Source organism: Limulus polyphemus, unplaced genomic scaffold (assembly GCF_000517525.1).
Source record: "Limulus polyphemus unplaced genomic scaffold, Limulus_polyphemus-2.1.2 Scaffold2683, whole genome shotgun sequence".
NCBI lineage: Eukaryota > Metazoa > Arthropoda > Merostomata > Xiphosura > Limulidae > Limulus > Limulus polyphemus.
Window position 1 is genome coordinate 153,952 of NW_013668293.1, and position 9,397 is coordinate 163,348.

Sequence of the window (9,397 nt, forward strand, 5' to 3'; positions counted from 1 at the left end):
TGTGATTAAACTGAGGCAAAAGACAACTAAACAAGTGTAAGGAAATGTAGGAGAATGTGATTAAACTGAGGCAAAAGATAACTAAATAAGTGTAATGAAATGTAGGAAAATGTGATTAAACTGAGGCAAAAGACAACTAAACAAGTGTAATGAAATGTAGGAAAATGTGATTAAACTGAGGCAAAAGACTTAGTCCCAATAAAATTATGAGAAATAAAATGACACTGTTAAAAAAAAAAATATGCCAAAATAAAGTGCATTATGCACCTTAATTTTGAAGTAATGATTAACAGTGGTATACAATTAACAATATAGAAGTGATAATTAATGATCAGTTCAGGACTTGTATGAGTGCTGGAAAACCATAAAAGTACTTGAAATTGCCTTTTTAAAATGAACTTCTTGAAAGTATACATTTTACTGGCAAAGTTTTAGACTGGGTATTACTTGCTAAACTTTCAACCATGTAAGTAAGAATCTCATATAAAAAGTGAGCAGACAATGTAGTTTATATATATATTTCAAGTATGGCTGGCATTTTTTGGTTCATAGGCCTGGCATGGCCAGGTGGTTAGGGCGCTCGACTCGCAATCTGAGGGTTGCGGGTTTGACTAGCTGCCTTCCTTCTAGTCTTACACTGCTAAATTAGGGACGGCTAGTGCAGATAGCCCCATGTAGCTTCACACGAAATCCATAACAAACAATTATAGTTCATATTTCTGATGTGTATACAAGGAAGATCATTGCTATGTACAAACAATACAAAGCAGGTTGATTTACTTATTGGTGATGCATTATTTTCAATTTGTACTTTAACAGTTCAAGCTAAGTACACTTATAACCTAAGAAAGTTAGTCTTTAACATTCCCCAGTTCGTAAAACATCTATAGATAGCAGCAATTTGAAATAGCTGTATTACTATGAAAGACATCCTTTACAACATAGACAAGTTAAGATATCCTTGCATCTGTGTGGAATTGGGGGGCAGTGTCACTCATTTTGGTTTTAATTTTACACCAATGTAGAACCACCCCAGTGTTGTATCACATGCGAAATTCTATATAAATGCTGAATATGCAGTTTCACTCAATCAGAAGTGGGGGAGGGGTTAGACCTTGTGATTTCGACTTGCAAAAAAAGCACAACTTTGGCTTTATCACATGCATTCACATTTGGTAGATTATAAAACTTGCAGGTAGGCATTTCTGTTCAATTTACAGTCTTATCTGTTAACTCTCTAATACCAACACTATTAAGAAGTAGATAAACACCTTCCATGGTGATTTCATACTTATTTCTGGTATATGAAATACCATATAACATCCACTAATTGCATGAAAAGAAGACAGTGTTAACACTTTTTCACCAAAGTGCTAGCAGTTTAGTGAATGCAATAGCACTTTGGCTTTCTTGAAGTTACAGCTGTCATCCCCAGGTAGTGATACATTATTTTGCTTAAACATCTGTAGCTTTTGAAGAAATATCTACATCAGCCTTTGCATGAATGCTTGAATATTTGCCTTTACTATCACAGTGCAATAATATTCCCACACTTATAATTCAAGAACATTTCCATTCTGTGCATGCTCCTGTAGATCATAAATTCAACTCATGCTAACCTCAATGTTCTCAGATTTGTCTTTCTGTTGTTGTAAGTGCTTTCTCATAAACTTTATATAGCATGCAAGATAATATTTGGCTTCACCTATGAGATCATGTGCATCTGCAACTTGAACTCTCATTGTTGGATCATATTGGGCAACTCCTAATATTTTGTTCATTTTTAGAGTTGAAACTCATATATGCTTTTGTTTTACACCATCCTATTTTTGATTGCAGAACAGACACTGACCAGTCTGTCATGATATAAATGACTGTTTAAGGTAGGTATTATTAATGTATTTATTTTCTGAGTGAATATTTCATGATTTAGTTTTTTCATAAGATAATTTAAAGCAATTATTTTAAAGTAAACTTTATGACAAGTATAGTTACATAACTCGGAATGAATTGTACGTTGTGTTTATAACTCATTCATGTTGAGGATATAGAGATTTCTAGAGGTCGAGCAGACGATTAAGTGATAAATATATAAATAGTGTGAGATGAGCAGGAAAAGCAGACGAGAAAGTAAAGTCACGAGAAGTAGAAGTTCGGCCAAGAAAAGTTAAACTTAATGTTAACTGCCGTGAAGTGAAAGGCCTAATGGATTATATAGGCCTAACAATTAATAAGTTATAGAGTAAAACTAACAGTTTTAAAACGGCTAAGAAGTATAATTTATTCCGTCAAAGCGAGTTCTAAAGTAATTGAACCAGCCTGAGTGCACTTTGACGAAAGGAACAGATGATATCTGAAGTACGAGGACCAAAAGATTACTGGAAGAGCAGTATATGACTGTGGTAACTCATGCTGTAATTGTAATTGAATTATACACGGGATACTAGTGCGATAGAAATAGAGAAAAGTAGTTCGGCTTGTGAACTGAAATTCTAAAGCAATTGGATAAGCCTAAGTGGACTTTTGACAAGAAGAGAACTACACATAGTATTTATGATATGACTATGATCTCTATAGTGTAAAGAATTTCTTGTACATAAATTCAACTAATTCGAATATATATACATTATTTTGAAAACAAGTGAAATGCGTGCTGTTTGTTCATTTCTGAATTTATCACAGACACCTACTGTAGAATAATCCTTAGCCCAACACCCATATTATTCAACCTACTTACTAAATACTACTGCTATATATAATATTAAGAAGAATAAGCCCAATATTTCGACAATTAGCGAGCTAGCCAGGATTATACAGTGGTAAATGGCGATAGAATAAAACGTGAACAACAGCTGAAATAAGTAGGCCTGTATACACACAAGTGTAGTAGTAACGAAAATAGTATACAGATGACAATTACGCATAACAACCATGTCAAATGATTTTGATAAATGGATAGAAAGTATTTCATCTTGGGTTAAAAGACAATGAACAACGAGAATTTGTTAAACTAGAGGGGAAAAAAGACTGCAAGAAGCAAATGGGAGAAAGGAGAGGCTAGAAAATGAGAATACAAATTGAGAAGAGAACGAAAGTCTGTAAATTGAGAGAGAAAGAATAAGAGCACAAATTGAGATTCTGTGGACTTGTAACGCTAGAATCCTAGTTTCTATACCCGTGGTGGGCAGAGCACAGATAGCCCATTGTGTAGCTTTGTGCTTAATTACAAAAACAAACAAATTGAGATAGCAAAACTCGCCCAACTAAATGAAGAAGGACCCAAGAATGACAATAGAGTCAGCGACAGCCAACCCAAGCTGCCCAAATTTGATGAATATGACATGGATGTTTTCCTGGAGAGATATGAAAGGTTTGCACAAAAATCAGAAGTGGGACAAAGGTGACTGGGCAATCTGTCTCAGCCCACTTCTCACAGGAAAAGGCCTACAAGTATATGCAGGCATGACGTCAGAAGACATGGATTATGACAAATTAAAATTAGCTTTACTGAAATGATATGAACTTACTGAAGGTTTTTATCGAAAGTTCAAAGGAGTCAAACCTTACATTTGAGAAATTATTTCAGTTTGTGGCACATCTGCAGCGATATTTCACCAGATGTACTTATATGGTCAGTTGTGAAAATAGTTTTGAGGGACTGTTAGAACTATTAGTGCAAGAACAGTTGATGATCACATGTTCAACCGGACTGTCACTGTTCTTAAAGGAGGGAGGGAGCACCAAAAGACAGACAAGATGATCAAGCTGGCAGAACAGTATATAGAAGCCCATGTAGGTAGTGTAACTGGCAAGTCTAAGAATATCCAGTTAAATTTGAAACCCGCCATGGCTGACCAGAAGCAGGAGTTTACCAAAGGTTACAGGGGGTTAATAGACTGAAGGGAGAAGAAATGCTATGTTTGTTATAAAATTTTACACATTGCAAAGGAGTGCAAGTCCATCACCAGCAAAAACAACAGCATAAATCTCAACATAAAGCAGCTGGAGCTTTTTACAAAAACAGTGCTGTAAGAAACAAGAAAAGGGTGACTGGCACTATGGGTGCTGCTGCCAGAAGAAAGAGAATCAAGACTACTCGTCAGATTCATTGCAAAAAAGCATGATTTGATCATGTGGCAAATATTAAGAGGTGCCAACAAATCATAATATGCCAGTATGTGAAGGCTATGTTGGGGATAAGAAAGTGAAGGTTCTATGAGACACTGGGTGAATTAGTGCAGCAATAATAACCAGTCTAGTATCTGATGATCAGATGACAAATAAGGTATGCCTGTGTGTGCTAATTGATGGGACAGTAAAAAAGTTTCCCATGTGTATCAAGGAACCAATGCACGACTTGGTGATAGGAAACATACCGGGTAGTAGAAATTTGGAGGAACTAGACAGAAAGAAGACTGATGAAGCATCTACTGTCACCACCAGAGCTCAATAAAATAAGAGCAAACAATACATCAATCCCCTGCAAATTTCAAAAGGTGGATCCCGAATGTGGGTTTGCAGGAACCAAAGGAAGCACAGAAGAAAGACCCTTCACTGCAGAAATACTGGGACGATGCCTAGGAGAAAGTCGAGCACAAGACAAAGGGGAAAGATACTTATAGAACAGAGGACTGGAAGGGAGTTCTATACCGAATCTATCAAGGCAGTCATATTGGAGAAGTTAAACAGATCATAGTATCAACAGAATACCATGGTCAAGTGATGAAATTGGCTTATGAATCAATTGTGGGAGGACGCCTAGGAACAAAGAAAATGGCAGACAGAATCACCAGTAATTTCCGTTGGCCAGGAGTCATCGGAGATGTGAGTAGATTCTGCAGGTCATGTAGCAACTGCCAAAGGACAATACCTAGAGGGAAGGTAGTCAAAGTGCCATTGGGGGAGATGCTGACAGTAGTCGACTCTGCAACACTTTGTCTGGAAGCAGTAGCACTGGCGAAGATAGAAACAGAGAGAGTAGCAAAAGCCCTCCTGGAGATATTTTGCAGAGTAGACTTTCCCTGAAAAATGCTGAGTGACAGAGGCACCCAGTTTACTGATGCAGGAAGTGTGCAGACTCATCAGTTCTTTACCACCCCATACAATCCTAAGTGCAATGGACTTTGTGAGGGAGTCAGTGGAGTTTTAAAGAGCATACTAAAGAAGATTTGCAAAGAGAGACCACGTGACTGTGATAGGTATTTGCAGTCAGTATTATTTGCTTATCGAAAAGTCCCACAAGCAAGTACAGGATTTTCAACCTTCGAAATTCTATATGGAAGAACAGTACAAGGTCCAATGTAAATATTGAAAGAACTATAGATGAGAGAAGAAGAGTCAGAAAGTCAACTCACTCGACAGAGCTTTCATGTAGCTCAAGGCAGACAGAAGCATTTCTATGACAAGAAGGCTACGGATCGACATTTGAAGGTCGGACAGATGGTCTTAGTTCTGCTGTCCACAAACCACAACAAACTCACCCTGCAATGGAAAGGACCTTTTGAAATACAGGACATACTCAACAGAATGGACTACGAGGTGGATGTGAATGGGAAGACCAAGATATGCCATACCAATCTGTTGAAGAAGTATTTTTGGAGAGAAGAAGACCTAACAGATGCAGCTATTAAAACATAGATGGGTGCTCCAGGTGTGGCCGTTATAGATGCAGAACCAGAAGATAGTGGCTTTGTCTCAGAAGATGAGGATCTACTAGACATAAGACCACTAGGTGTAGATGAGACATGCATAGATGTCAACATCAGCAAAGAACGGAGTGGCAAGCAGAAAAATTCATTACAAGACCTACTGTTCAGTACACAGATATCTTTATGGATAAACCTGGAAAGACAGACCTTGTGCAACATAAGATCGTAACCACAACTAGGAATCTAGTCAAAATGAAACCCTATCAGATGCCTTACGCAATGAGAGACATAATAAAGCAGTAAGTTGAGGCAATGTTGGAAGCTGGAATCAAGCCTACTGTTCATCAGCTGTAATTGTGAAGAAGAGGGACTGATCAAACCGTTTCTTCATAGACTTCTGCAATTTGAATCTTATGACAAAGTTCGACTCTGAACCTATGGGAAACCCAGAAGCCATCATGGCAAAATTAGATGGGGCCAGGTTCTTTTCAAAGATCGACCTCAGTAAAGGTTATTGCAAATCCCAATGAAGACAAGATCTAAAGAGAATACAGCATTTGTGACACCAGACGAATGTTACCAAGTTAAGCAGATATTATTTGGGTTAGTCAAATCAGCAACAACATTCAACCACATGGGGAGAAGGAGGCTGCACAATGCCACCAACATCGAGCACTATGTAGATGACATTCTGACATAAGCTGCAAGTTGGGAAGAGACTTAGCTGTTTTGGCAAGTGAGGACAGCAGGCCTCACCATCAGACAATCCAAGTGATACATTGGATATTCTGTGCTGGAGTTTGTTGGATATAAAGTGGTGGATCAACAGATAGCCATAAAAAAAGGAAAAGATAATCTGTGTATTAGAAGACACACCAACTCCAACATCCAAGCAACAAGTCGGATCTTTCCTGGGGTTAGCGAGATACTACAAGAAATTCATCCCAAATTATGCTGAAATTACTGCACCAATGACTGACCTGACCATGAAAGGCTTGCTCAACAAGGTGAAGTGGGAACAACCACAACAGGTGGCCTTCCAGAAATTAAAGAACATGTTGGGAAGTTCGCCGATTCTTAGAATGCCCAACTTCAACAAACCATTCATTGTCCAGACTGATGCTTCAGACATTGGAATTGTGGCAGTACTCTTACAAAAACATGAACGCGGACTGTTTCTGGTAACATATATAAGTAAATTGCTGTTAAATAGTGAGAAGAACTATTTCATGATTCAATGAGAGTGTCTTGCCATCATATTTGTCATTCAGAAGTTCCAGAACTATCTATACGGGAAGAAGTTCACCATACAGACAGACTATTAACCATTTGCAGACATTCAGAAGTGCAAGGTCGACAGTACGAGAATCATGAGGTGGGCATTGTACCTTCAGAACCATAGGTTCTGCATTGAATCTGTCAAAGGGACTGTGAATGTTGGAACAGTTTTTGTGGATGAACTAAGAACAGTCTTTGTATATAGTAAAAATATATTGTAAATATTTCTCTTCAAGATGGGCTTAGTAACTCATGCTATAAATGTAAGTGAATTACACACGGAATGTTTGGGCGATAGAAATAGAGAAAAGTAGTTCAGCTTAGCAACTGAAATTCTAAAGCAATTGAATTAGCCTAAGTGAACTTTTGACAAGAATAGAACTATACATGGTATTTATGATATGTCTATGATCTCTATAGTGTAAATACTTTTTTTTTTACATAAGTTTATGTACACTAGATCGAATATATATATATATATATTATTTTGAAAACAAGTGGAGTTCGTGGTGTTTGCTCATTCTTGAATTTATTGCCAACAAATCACAGACACCTACTGCAGAATAATCCTTAGCCCAACGCCCATATTATTCAACCTACTTATTAAATACTACTACTATATATAATATTAAGAAGAATAAGCCTTGGATGATGAATTTGTCTTCTGCAAGATACAGATTTTTGAAATTCAGAGGATGTGGCTTGTGCTATTTCAGTTGGTGGAAAACATTTTCATAGTTTATTTTGTATAGATAGAGTAACAGTTCTTATATCAAACAAGTTGAACAGACTCGAGCTGTTTTATGATGTTAGATACGTAGAAACTGCAACAGTGTTGCATTTATATACTAGACTTTGCATTAGTGCTGTACTTTTTGATTCAAGATATGAAATAATGATTAAGATTTTTCAATTAGTATGCATAATAAAATCAATTTGTATCATAAACAAAATCTAATTAGTACAAGTTAATAATATTAAACATTATAAACCAGAAAGGGTTGATTATTTCATAACGTTGTTTAATGTGGTAAATCAACCCATTGATTGCCTGACCACGGCAACACAAAATACTTGTGAGTGAATAGATAGAGGAATAGCTTGTACTCTTGAATAGCTCAGTTGGATAGAGCATTGGCCCTCTTAGCCAAAGATCGGTGTTCGAGCCCTAGTTCTAAAGTTTATTTTCAATTGTCAGCTTTTTCACTGACAGTAATGTTTCTTTGAAAGTTTACTTTCACTGATTCATAATATGAACTAAATGCTTATAATTGTGTAAAATATTTCTTTAAGTGAATGTTAATTATTAAATTCACTTTCCTAATTTGTTCAAACTTGTGTAAGTTACCATATTTTAAGTTGACAAAATTATGCTTTATAAAGATTTCAAACATCCATAGATATATTTCTGTACAATGTCTCACTGTTAGAGACAAAACTTTGTACAGAAATAAATCTATTATCCCATAAATAGCTGTTTCTAAACTCGATACTATTCGTAATTTTAAGTGTTAAGTAGTTAACATCTTAAGCAAAAAAGTATGCTTTGTTTGATATTCTGCGTAACTAAAGCATACACTTACATTTAGCCTAGTTAGTCTTTTATAGTGACATTTTGTAATTAAATAATCTATCAATAAAAAATTCTGGTGGACAGACTGTTGAATTGAATTCAGCATACTCAAATTATGTAATATGATTATTCATTTCACATTTTACAGAAAATTCTTACACAGACGCTTCAAAGCAGATTTTCAGACCAGTCTATTTTGGCAAAGCCCTTGAAAACGTAACATCTGGTAAAACATAGACAATTGATATTGTTGCGTCAGCGAGGTCACGTGACTAATATCACGCCACTCCTTCTTTCGAACCTTCGGGAATTGTCGGGAGATTACTAGATATAGGGTAGTCTGTTATATATAAGATGGTGACAATGTGTGTAGACAGTAGGTAATTAATCTGCAGTCAGAGAGTATTGTTAAAGTTGAGCACATTCGTTGTTATAGCGTTTGTTTTAGCGCGATTGTTGAAATTTACGGGAAATCAATTAACAAACGGAGACGTAACAAACTGGTGTCAGAGAGTGGGATAAAAAAATTGAAACGAGAAGCGGCAAATCAAACTACAGCCTAGCAGACTTAATGGCAGCAATGCAAGAACAGCAAAAGAAACAAGAAGAACGAGAAGAGAAATTACAACAGTTGTTAGACGAAAAAGAAAAGAAACAAGAAGAACGAGAAGAAAAATTACAACAGTTGTTAGACGAAAAAGAAAAGAAACAAGAAGAACGAGAAGAGAAATTACAACAGGTGTTAGAGGAAAAAGAAAATAAACAAGAAGAACGAGAAGAGAAATTACAACAATTGTTAGAGGAAAAAGAAAAGTAACAAGAAGAGAGACAACAGCAGTTACAAGAAAACCTGCAACAGTGGCAGCTGGAACAAGAAAATAAACAAGAAAGATTACAA